The sequence below is a fragment of the Hyla sarda genome, chromosome 3, assembly GCF_029499605.1.
Source record: "Hyla sarda isolate aHylSar1 chromosome 3, aHylSar1.hap1, whole genome shotgun sequence".
Taxonomy (NCBI): Eukaryota; Metazoa; Chordata; class Amphibia; order Anura; family Hylidae; genus Hyla; species Hyla sarda.
Window position 1 is genome coordinate 405,663,625 of NC_079191.1, and position 10,326 is coordinate 405,673,950.

Sequence of the window (10,326 nt, forward strand, 5' to 3'; positions counted from 1 at the left end):
TTGAGTATCTGAAACGTCTCAGAATTTTTATACGGCACGTTTTGGATAGATTTCTCATTTGAGTATCTGAAACGTGTCCGAATTTTTACACGGCGCGTTTCGGATAGATTTCTCTTTTGAGTATCTGAAACGTGTCAGAATTTTTATACGCCGTGTTTCAGATAGATTTCTCATTTGAGTATCTGAAGCGTGTCAGAATTTGTACACGGCGCGTTTCGGATAGATTTCTCTTTTGAGTATCTGAAGCGTGTCAGAATTTTTATACGGCGCGTTTCGGATAGATTTCTCTTTTGAGTATCTGAAATGTGTCAGAATTTTTAGACGTCGCGTTTCGGATAGATTTATCTTTTGAGCATCTGAAACGTGTCAGAATTTTTATACGGCGCGTTTTGGATAGATTTCTCTTTTGAGTATCTGAAACGTCTCAGAATTTTTATACGGCACGTTTTGGATAGATTTCTCATTTGAGTATCTGAAACGTGTCAGAATTTTTACATGGCGCGTTTCGGATAGATTTCTCTTTTGAGTATCTGAAACGTCTCAGAATTTTTATACGGCACGTTTTGGATAGATTTCTCATTTGAGTATCTGAAACGTGTCAGAATTTTTACACGGCGCGTTTCGGATAGATTTCTCTTTTGAGTATCTGAAACGTGTCAGAATTTTTATACGGCGTGTTTCAGATAGATTTCTCTTTTGAGTATCTGAAAAGTGTCAGAATTTTTATACGGTGCGTTTCGGACAGATTTCTCTTTTGAGTATCTAAAACGTGTCAGAATTTTTACACGGCACATTTCGGATAGATTTCTCATTTGAGTATCTGAAACGTGTCAGAATTTTTACACGCCGCGTTTTGGATAGATTTCTCTTTTGAGTATCTGAAACGTTCAGAATTTTTATACGGCGCATTTCTGATAGATTTCTCAGTTGAGCATCTGAAACGTGTCAGAATTTTTATACGGCGCGTTTCGGATAGATTTCTCTTTTGAGTATCTGAAATGTGTCAGAATTTTTATACGGCACATTTCGGATAGATTTCTCTTTTGAGCATCTGAAACGTGTCAGAATTTTTATACGGCGCGTTTCGAATAGATTTCTCATTTGAGTATCTGAAATGTGTCCGAATTTTTATACGGCACATTTCGGATAGATTTCTCTTTTGAGCATCTGAAACGTGTCAGAATTTTTATACGGCGCGTTTCGGATAGATTTCTCTTTTGAGTATCTGAAATGTGTCAGAATTTTTATACGGCACGTTTCGGATAGATTTCTCATTTGAGCATCTGAAACGTGTCAGAATTTTTATACGGCGCATTTCGGATAGATTTCTCTTTTGAGCATCTGAAACGTGTCAGAATTTTTTTCGGCACGTTTCAGATAGATTTCTCATTTGAGTATCTGAAGCGTGTCAGAATTTTTACACGGCGCGTTTCGGATAGATTTCTCTTTTGAGTATCTGAAGCGTGTCAGAATTTTTATACGGCGCGTTTCGGATAGATTTCTCTTTTGAGTATCTGAAATGTGTCAGAATTTTTAGACGGCGCGTTTCGGATAGATTTCTCTTTTGAGCATCTGAAACGTGTCAGAATTTTTATACGGCGCGTTTTGGATAGATTTCTCTTTTGAGTATCTGAAACGTCTCAGAATTTTTATACGGCACGTTTTGGATAGATTTCTCATTTGAGTATCTGAAACGTGTCCGAATTTTTACACGGCGCGTTTCGGATAGATTTCTCTTTTGAGTATCTGAAACGTGTCAGAATTTTTATACGCCGTGTTTCAGATAGATTTCTCATTTGAGTATCTGAAGCGTGTCAGAATTTGTACACGGCGCGTTTCGGATAGATTTCTCTTTTGAGTATCTGAAGCGTGTCAGAATTTTTATACGGCGCGTTTCGGATAGATTTCTCTTTTGAGTATCTGAAATGTGTCAGAATTTTTAGACGGCGCGTTTCGGATAGATTTATCTTTTGAGCATCTGAAACGTGTCAGAATTTTTATACGGCGCGTTTTGGATAGATTTCTCTTTTGAGTATCTGAAACGTCTCAGAATTTTTATACGGCACGTTTTGGATAGATTTCTCATTTGAGTATCTGAAACGTGTCAGAATTTTTACATGGCGCGTTTCGGATAGATTTCTCTTTTGAGTATCTGAAACGTCTCAGAATTTTTATACGGCACGTTTTGGATAGATTTCTCATTTGAGTATCTGAAACGTGTCAGAATTTTTACACGGCGCGTTTCGGATAGATTTCTCTTTTGAGTATCTGAAACGTGTCAGAATTTTTATACGGCGTGTTTCAGATAGATTTCTCTTTTGAGTATCTGAAAAGTGTCAGAATTTTTATACGGTGCGTTTCGGACAGATTTCTCTTTTGAGTATCTAAAACGTGTCAGAATTTTTACACGGCACATTTCGGATAGATTTCTCATTTGAGTATCTGAAACGTGTCAGAATTTTTACACGCCGCGTTTTGGATAGATTTCTCTTTTGAGTATCTGAAACGTTCAGAATTTTTATACGGCGCATTTCTGATAGATTTCTCAGTTGAGCATCTGAAACGTACAGAATTTTTATATGTTTCTATATTTTTCTATTTTCTTGCATAGAGCTGATTTGTTTTTAATCAACGTCTAACCTTCTCATATCAGGGGAGATTTATCAAAACCTGTGCAAAGGAAACGTTGCCGAGTTGCCCATAGCAACCAATCAGATCGCTTCTTTCATTTTTCACAGGCCTTCCTAAAAATGAAAGAAGCGATCTGATTGGTTGCTATGGGCAACTGGGCAAGTTTTCCTCTGCACAGGTTTGGATAAATCTCCCCCAATGACCTGAGTAGAAGATTCTATTACATAATAATATCATCATATATCACTCATAGAATGTTGTCAGGTAGCATCCATAGAATATCTGTATACAGATTAGTGTTGCTCACGAATATTCGCAATTCGAATATTATTCGCGAATATCGCATATTCGCGAATTCGCGAATTTCGCGAATATAGCGCTATATATTCGTAATTACGAATATTCGTTTTTTTATTTTTATTTTTTCTTCACAGTACACATCACAGTGATCATCCCTCTCTGCTTCCAGCTTGTGTGGTGTAAAGAAGGCTCTAATACTACTGCGTGAGACTGGCGTGCAGAAATTCGCATATGCGAACATTTGCACTAATTTTCGCATATGCGCATTTTTGCGTGCGCTAATTTTGTTTATGCTATTATTAATATATGTAACTTTCGCATACGCGGGACTATAACGAGAATGCGAATATTCGCGAATATATGACGAATATTCGTCCATATATTCGCGAATATTCGCGAATTCGAATATGGCCTATGCCGCTCAACACTAATACAGATTCCAAATAGTTCCACTATATGTTGCCTAAATAATACCGCCATAAGCTTCCTATCTTCACTATACTGTGGTGCCCAAATAATGCTACGATAGTCTGTGCTGAAATGACACCGTATCTCAGTGTCAACATTATACCCCAATATAGTACAAAAAAGTCTAGTACAGTGGTCTTCAACCTGCGGACCTCCAGATGTTGTAAAACTACAACTCCCAGCATGCCCGGAGAGCCAACGGCTGTCCGGGCATGCTGGGAGTTGTAGTTTTGCAACATCTGGAGGTGCGCAGGTTGGACACCACTGGTCTAGTACATTATTATTTCAGCATCCCCCCTCCCCCCCAATAAAATGTTGCTCATAGAATACCTGTATACAGAATAATTAAAAACAATTCCACCATATTTTGCCTATTTTGCGCTACTATTCTACCCGGAGGAATCCGGTGTTCAGTGAGTGCAGTAGAGAGCTCAGTCCCAAATTAAAATGACAGAAGGAGACTCACGGTACCTGTGTAGGATGCAGTCAAAAATCTTTAATCCCGGTAGAGGAATTTATAGGCGTCGGGAGGGGGAGAAGAGATGGGACATCATCCGTTTCGCAGCATACGCCACTTCCACAGGTCCTTAGCTGTGGAAGCGGCGTAAGCTGCGAAACGGACGTTGTCCAATCTCTTCTCCCCCTCCCGACGCCTGTAAATGCCTCTACCGGGATTAAAGATTTTTAACTGCATCCTACACGAGTTTTGCCTAAATAATACCACCACATACCGTAGTACCCGTTTGATACAATGCTAAAAAAATATCACTATAGTTCACACCACGTTTTTGCAATACAGTTCCCGTATCAGGTTTTTGATGAAAAACGGATTCCTCAAAACCGAACTAAACTGTATCAAAACGTGTGTAAAAATGTTAACCCTTATACTGTTTGAAAAATTATGTCCGATTGCATACTTTTTTTTTTTTTTTTAAACGTATACGTTTTTTTTTTTTTTTACTTTTCACTCCATTATGAATAAAGTTTCACTGGTCTGATTGAAATTCCAAGAAAAAAAAAAAACTTTTGGTGTGCACTGCGCATGTGCAAAGCCAAAAACCGTATGGTGCAAACCAGAGTGAGCCGTACGCACATACAGTTCTGTACGGTTCCCATTGACTCCCATGTTAAAAAAAAAAACTGTATACGGTTTCAATGCGGTTTTTCACCCGGATCAAAAACTGTGGTAGGTAGAGATGAGCGAATTTACAGTAAATTCGATTCGTCACGAACTTCTCGGCTCGGCAGTTGATGACTTATCCTGCGTATATTAGTTCAGCTTTCCGGTGCTCCGGTGGGCTGGAAAAGGTGGATACATTCCTAGGAAAGAGTCTCCTAGGACTGTATGCACCTTTTCCAGCCCACGGGAGCACCTGAAAGCTGAACTCATTTATGCAGGAAAAGCCATCAACTCCCGAGCCGAGAAGTTCGTGACGAATCAAATTGACTGTAAGTTCGCTCATCTCTAGTGGTAGGCTACGGTTTTGGGTACGGGAAAAAAACAGACAAAACCGTATAGGATGCAAAACGGACACAACCGGATGCATCTTTTTGCATATGGTTTTCAATGGACGGTCAATGCATACGGTTTTCAATACGGTTCCGTACGGTTTTCAAATTGAAGACATATACGGGAACTGTATTGCAAAAATGTGATGTGAACCCAATGAAGTTGTAAAATAAGATGGCCAAGAGATTGCACATATAAGGATTTACCAGATGCCAGTCATCAGCCTGGGTGTATGGGTGAAGACAGATACCATGAGCTCCTAGAAGAAACAAGATCTGGTTACAAACAGAACATAATACTCAATAAATTAATATTTGAGCGGGACGGTGATAAAATATAAGGGCCATAGGCAGGACTTGAACCTTCTGGGACTCAATGCAAAATCTGTAACCGGATGCCACACCCCAGCCCCAGCCATGTCCTTGTTAGGGCATGTTCACACTACGTAAATCCCGTGGAATTCCGTGATCGGATAATTACGTGCTGTGAACATAAACCTCAGTGTGAATGGGTCTCCGCGAAACCCGTTCACACTGCGGAATTTCAGCGGCGGACAATTCCGCCGCTGAAATTGTTCCGCGCAAAGAAAGAACATGTTCATTCTTTGCGCGGGAGTCCGCGAACACTGCATAGCCGTCAATGGTGACGGCACAGTGCCGATGAAGTATTGCGGCGGCCGCCAGAATGGGATCTCCGCTCGCGGAATTCTGCGAGCGGAGATTCCGTTCATAATCCATAGTGTGAACTTACCCTTATAATACTGGAGTCTTCTTATGTGACTGAGGGGTGTTTGTTTCCACCTCCGGGATAAATGTCCAATCACAACAGTTACTTTGTCACCACCTGTAGCAGAGTACCAAACCAGTGCGCCTCCAGCTGTTGCAAAACTACAACTCCCAGCATGCCCGGACAGCCGTTGGCTGTCCGGGCATGCTGGGGAGTTGTAGTTTTGCAACAGCTGGAGGCACACTGGTTGGAAACACTTCTCTATAGCTGCATTCCTGATACAATGTATCATAATTTGGTTTCAAAGCACATAGGATCCTTACGGACTCAACAAAGTATTCATTTGTGCAGTGAAACAGCACCATCTAGAGGGCTGATGAGGAATTACCAGCACCATTACACGAAATTAAAAGGGTTATCCAGGAAAAAACTTTATATATATATATATATATATATATATATATATATATCAACTGGCTCCAAAAAGTTAAACAAATTTGTAAATTACTTCTATTAAAAAATCTTAATACTTTCAGTACTTATGAGCTTCTGAAGTTAAGGTTGTTCTTTTCTGTCTAAGCGCTCTCTGATGACACATGTCTCGGGAACCGCCCCGTTTAGAAGAAAATCCCCATAATAAACCTCTTCTAAACTGGGCTGTTCCCGAGACACATGTCATCGGAGAGCACTTAGACAGAAAAGAACAACCTTAACTTCAGAAGCTCATAAGTACTGAAAGGATTAAGATTTTTTAATAGAAGTAATTTACAAATCTGTTTAACTTTCTGGAGCCAGTTGAGATATATATATATATATATATATATATATATATATATATATATATATATATATATATAAAGTTTTTTTTCATGGAATACCCCTTTAAGTTGACCATTCTCTTACCAAGCACTACTTGTTCCAGTCAAGGATATTGTTCAATATCCTTGTTTATACTTGGTTATTCATAGCAAAACAAAACAATAAAATGGCAATGCCTTCTGGGGGCTTGTAGGGAGCGATTACGACCCTATTAGCACTGCGCATTCTCCTGTAATAGGATACCATGTACATTACTAAATTATCAGCAGATGGAGGGTCAGATTGGCTTTATACCTGCTGTGCTCAGTGCACTTTTTGCCCAAAATACAATCATGGAAGTAGATGTCAGTATTATACATGAGTGATGTAATACTCTAGTCACGCAATTCTATGTTCTCAGCATCTCCAATAGCTCTGCTTGCTGTCAGAAAATAGGAATATTCTTGTATTGAAATGTATTATGCCTGTTAGCATCAACTTAGATAGCTTTCAGTGGCTATTGCTGCTAGCCTGAAATACACATGTATGCTCAGCTGGGCTGAGCATACGCGTGTTCACAACAGAGAGAGGGGAGTAAGACGCTGTAAGGGTGCCTTCACACTGAGGAATTCATGAGGAACAATTTCGGTCAGGAAATTGTTGCCTTCTGTCCTTTTATCCATCAAGCGGAATTCTAGCGAAATTTAAGTGGAATTCAAGCGGAATTTCCATGCGGAAATGAAGAGTAATGAAGGAGGAGGCTATTTAATCTACTTTTCTTAATTCCGCTTGAATTCCACTTGAAAACAATGTCAGGCAGAATTTTTTTTACCATTGACTTCTATCAGATTCTGCTCGCGGATTCCGCTTAAAGAATGAACATTCAAGCGGAAAGGAATTCAGCATCGGAATTCTGCTAAGTGTGAACAGGTCAGCAGAAAAAACATTAAAGGGAACCAATCATCAGATTTTACCCTATATAATGCTTGGCAAAGCATTATATAGGGTAAAATTGTTGTCCTCACCATCCTGCCCCACATTCCTGCCCCCAGGGATGGTGAAGATATGAAGTTATAAACTAGTCACCGCCGCCGCCGTAAGTAGTCACCTGGGTGGGGAGCTCTTCTCATCTACTCTGGTTCTTCGGCCGGGAGTGACGCCCCCTCCGCTTGATTGAAGGGCCGCGTCATCGTTCCGTTCACTGAACAGATGGAGCAGAGCGATGACGCGGCCCATCAATCAAACGGTGGGGGCGTCACTCCCGGCCGAAGAACGGGAGTAGATGAGAAGAGCTCCCCGCCCAGGTGACTACTTATGGCGGCGGCGGTGACTAGTTTATAACTTCATATCTTCACCATCCCTGGGGGAAGGAGTGTCCCCCGGGAATGGTGAAAATAAAGATTTTACCCTATATAATGCTTTGCCAAGCGTTATATAGGGTAAAATCTGATGATTGGTTCCCTTTAAAGTCAATGGGCAGAGGAGATGTGCATTAAAGGGGTTATCCAGGAAAAAAACTTTTTTTTTTTATATATCAACTGGCTCCAGAAAGTTAAACAGATTTGTAAATTACTTCTATTAAAAAATCTTCATCCTTTCCTTTCATGAGCTTCTGAAGTTGAGTTGTTCTTTTCTGTCTAAGTGCTCTCTGATGACACGTGTCTCGGGAAACGCCCAGTTTAGAATAAAATCCCCATAGCAAACCTCTTCTACTCTTTGCAGTTCCCGAGACAAGCAGAGATGTCAGCAGAGAGCACTGTTGCCAGACAGAAAACAACAACTCAACTTCAGCAGCTGATAATTATTGAAAGGATTAAGATTTTTCCTGGAATTCGGAGAGGAGAATTTAAGAGGAATTGCTCGAGTAAATTCCTCTTGGCTTACTCAGTGTGAACGCACCCTAAGACACTTCTGGCAGCGGCCTATCTTTTCCGATATTAACAGTACTGGGGGTATTGAAATCTATCCACTCAGTCGTTCTCTCCTCTGACATCGAGGAAGAATCGGAAGACCACCATACACATTAGAATGTTGGCTGGTTCTTAAGCAATTGGTGGTTTTACTATACTGCTGCTCAGCCTTGGCCAGTAGTTGGCTGAAGGGCAGTATGACACTCTGGACCACAATGTCACTTTGGGCCCAGGCGACATAAAGAGGTCCATGGCCGGTGAACGGAGTGGGACACTGGTTTGTTTTTTCATATACTGTGCAATGGCCATAGGTCTATACCCCCGGAAAACCACTTTTAAAGGGGTACTCCAGTGAAAAGCAATTATTTTTAAATCAACTGGTGCCAGAAAGTTAAACAGATTTATAAATTACTTCTATTTAAAAATTGTAACCCTTCCAGTACGTATCAGCTGTTGTATGCTCCAGAGGAAGTTCTTTTCTTTTTGAATTTCCTTTCTGTCTGACCACAGTGCTCTCTGCTGACACCTCTGTCCATGTCAGGAACTGTCCAGAGCAGGAGAGGTTTGCTATGAGGATTTGCTCCTCCTCTGGACAGTTCCTGATATGGACAGAGGTGTCAGCAGAGAGCACTGTGGTCAGACAGAAAATAAATTTAAAAAGAAAAGAACTTACTGTGGAGCATACAGCAGCTGATAAGTATTGGAAGGACTAAGATTTTTAAATGGAACTCATTTACAAATCTGTTTAACTTTCTGGCACCAGTTGATTAAAAAAAAATAAAAAAAATAAACAATTGTTAATTGTTTTTCACCTGAGTACCCCTTTAAGTGTGATTGTCACATGAAATGACCCTATAAAACTGTGCCCACAGAGTAAAAGCTGTCTGCAGGTGTAATGCATTCATACCTTTGGCTGCTTATTCCGTGGCTTTATCTTGATAAAAATGACTTTTTACCACAGTCAGAAATAATCGGAGAAGCGTGGCCAGGGGCCAGCAATGCCCGAAGGCCCCCATGCCTCTCTGTCTGTCATTGCTTACCCTGTTGGTTTATTGACACAGAGGTGCGCCACACAGGAGCCATCGCTCGGTATTAGGGTGGATCAACTGTTCTGATCCATGTAGATTCATCCAAAGAGGGGACATCAAAAGTAATTGTTGCCCCCCTCAAAACGGCAGCCCGTTTTGAAGATCTTCTTCCATCTTCAGTGAATTGGGCGCTGATGGCCCCGCCGGCTCCATATAAATATTCATTGCGTGGGTCATGTGAGTTCTGCGCCGACAATGAATATTCATATGGAGTCGGCGGGCCCATCAGCGCCCAATTCACTGAATTCACTGATCTCCGGAGTACAGGTATGTATTTAACCCATTAACCCCTCATTGGTCTCCTGTTCACCCACACTATAACCCAGTTTATTGGGTTTACTGTGGGTGAACAGATGACCATTTTCCTTTAACCACTCAGCTGCTGCCAAATCTTGGAGGGAATATTGCTCATAGGTAGAGAGGTACACGTGGACATCCCTGATCATCTATTTCCCTTATAATGACCTTTAATAGGTATACATGTCTTCAGCAGAAAATGTCACCACTTGTAAACAGCAGTGACAGGAGAATGACGCACACTGTCACAGACAACAGAGTGTCACTGCGATGACTTATCAGAGTGGTATCTGACTGACCAATCACAGCACAGCAGATTTGAAGATCTGAACTCCTGCCGCAGCCCCTTCACTCCTCTTAGGCCATGTTCACATAACCAATTCTGTGCGAAATGTCCACTCAGAAAATAAGGGTGGACATTCCGCACATTTAACCTCTTAAGGACACAGCCAGTTTTATTTTTGCATTTTCGTTTTTACTCCTCAGCTTCTATTTTATATTTCCATCTACAGACCCATATGAGGGCTTGTTTTTTGCATGGCTAATTGTACTTTGTAATGACATCACTCATTTTACTATCAAATGTACAGCAAACCCC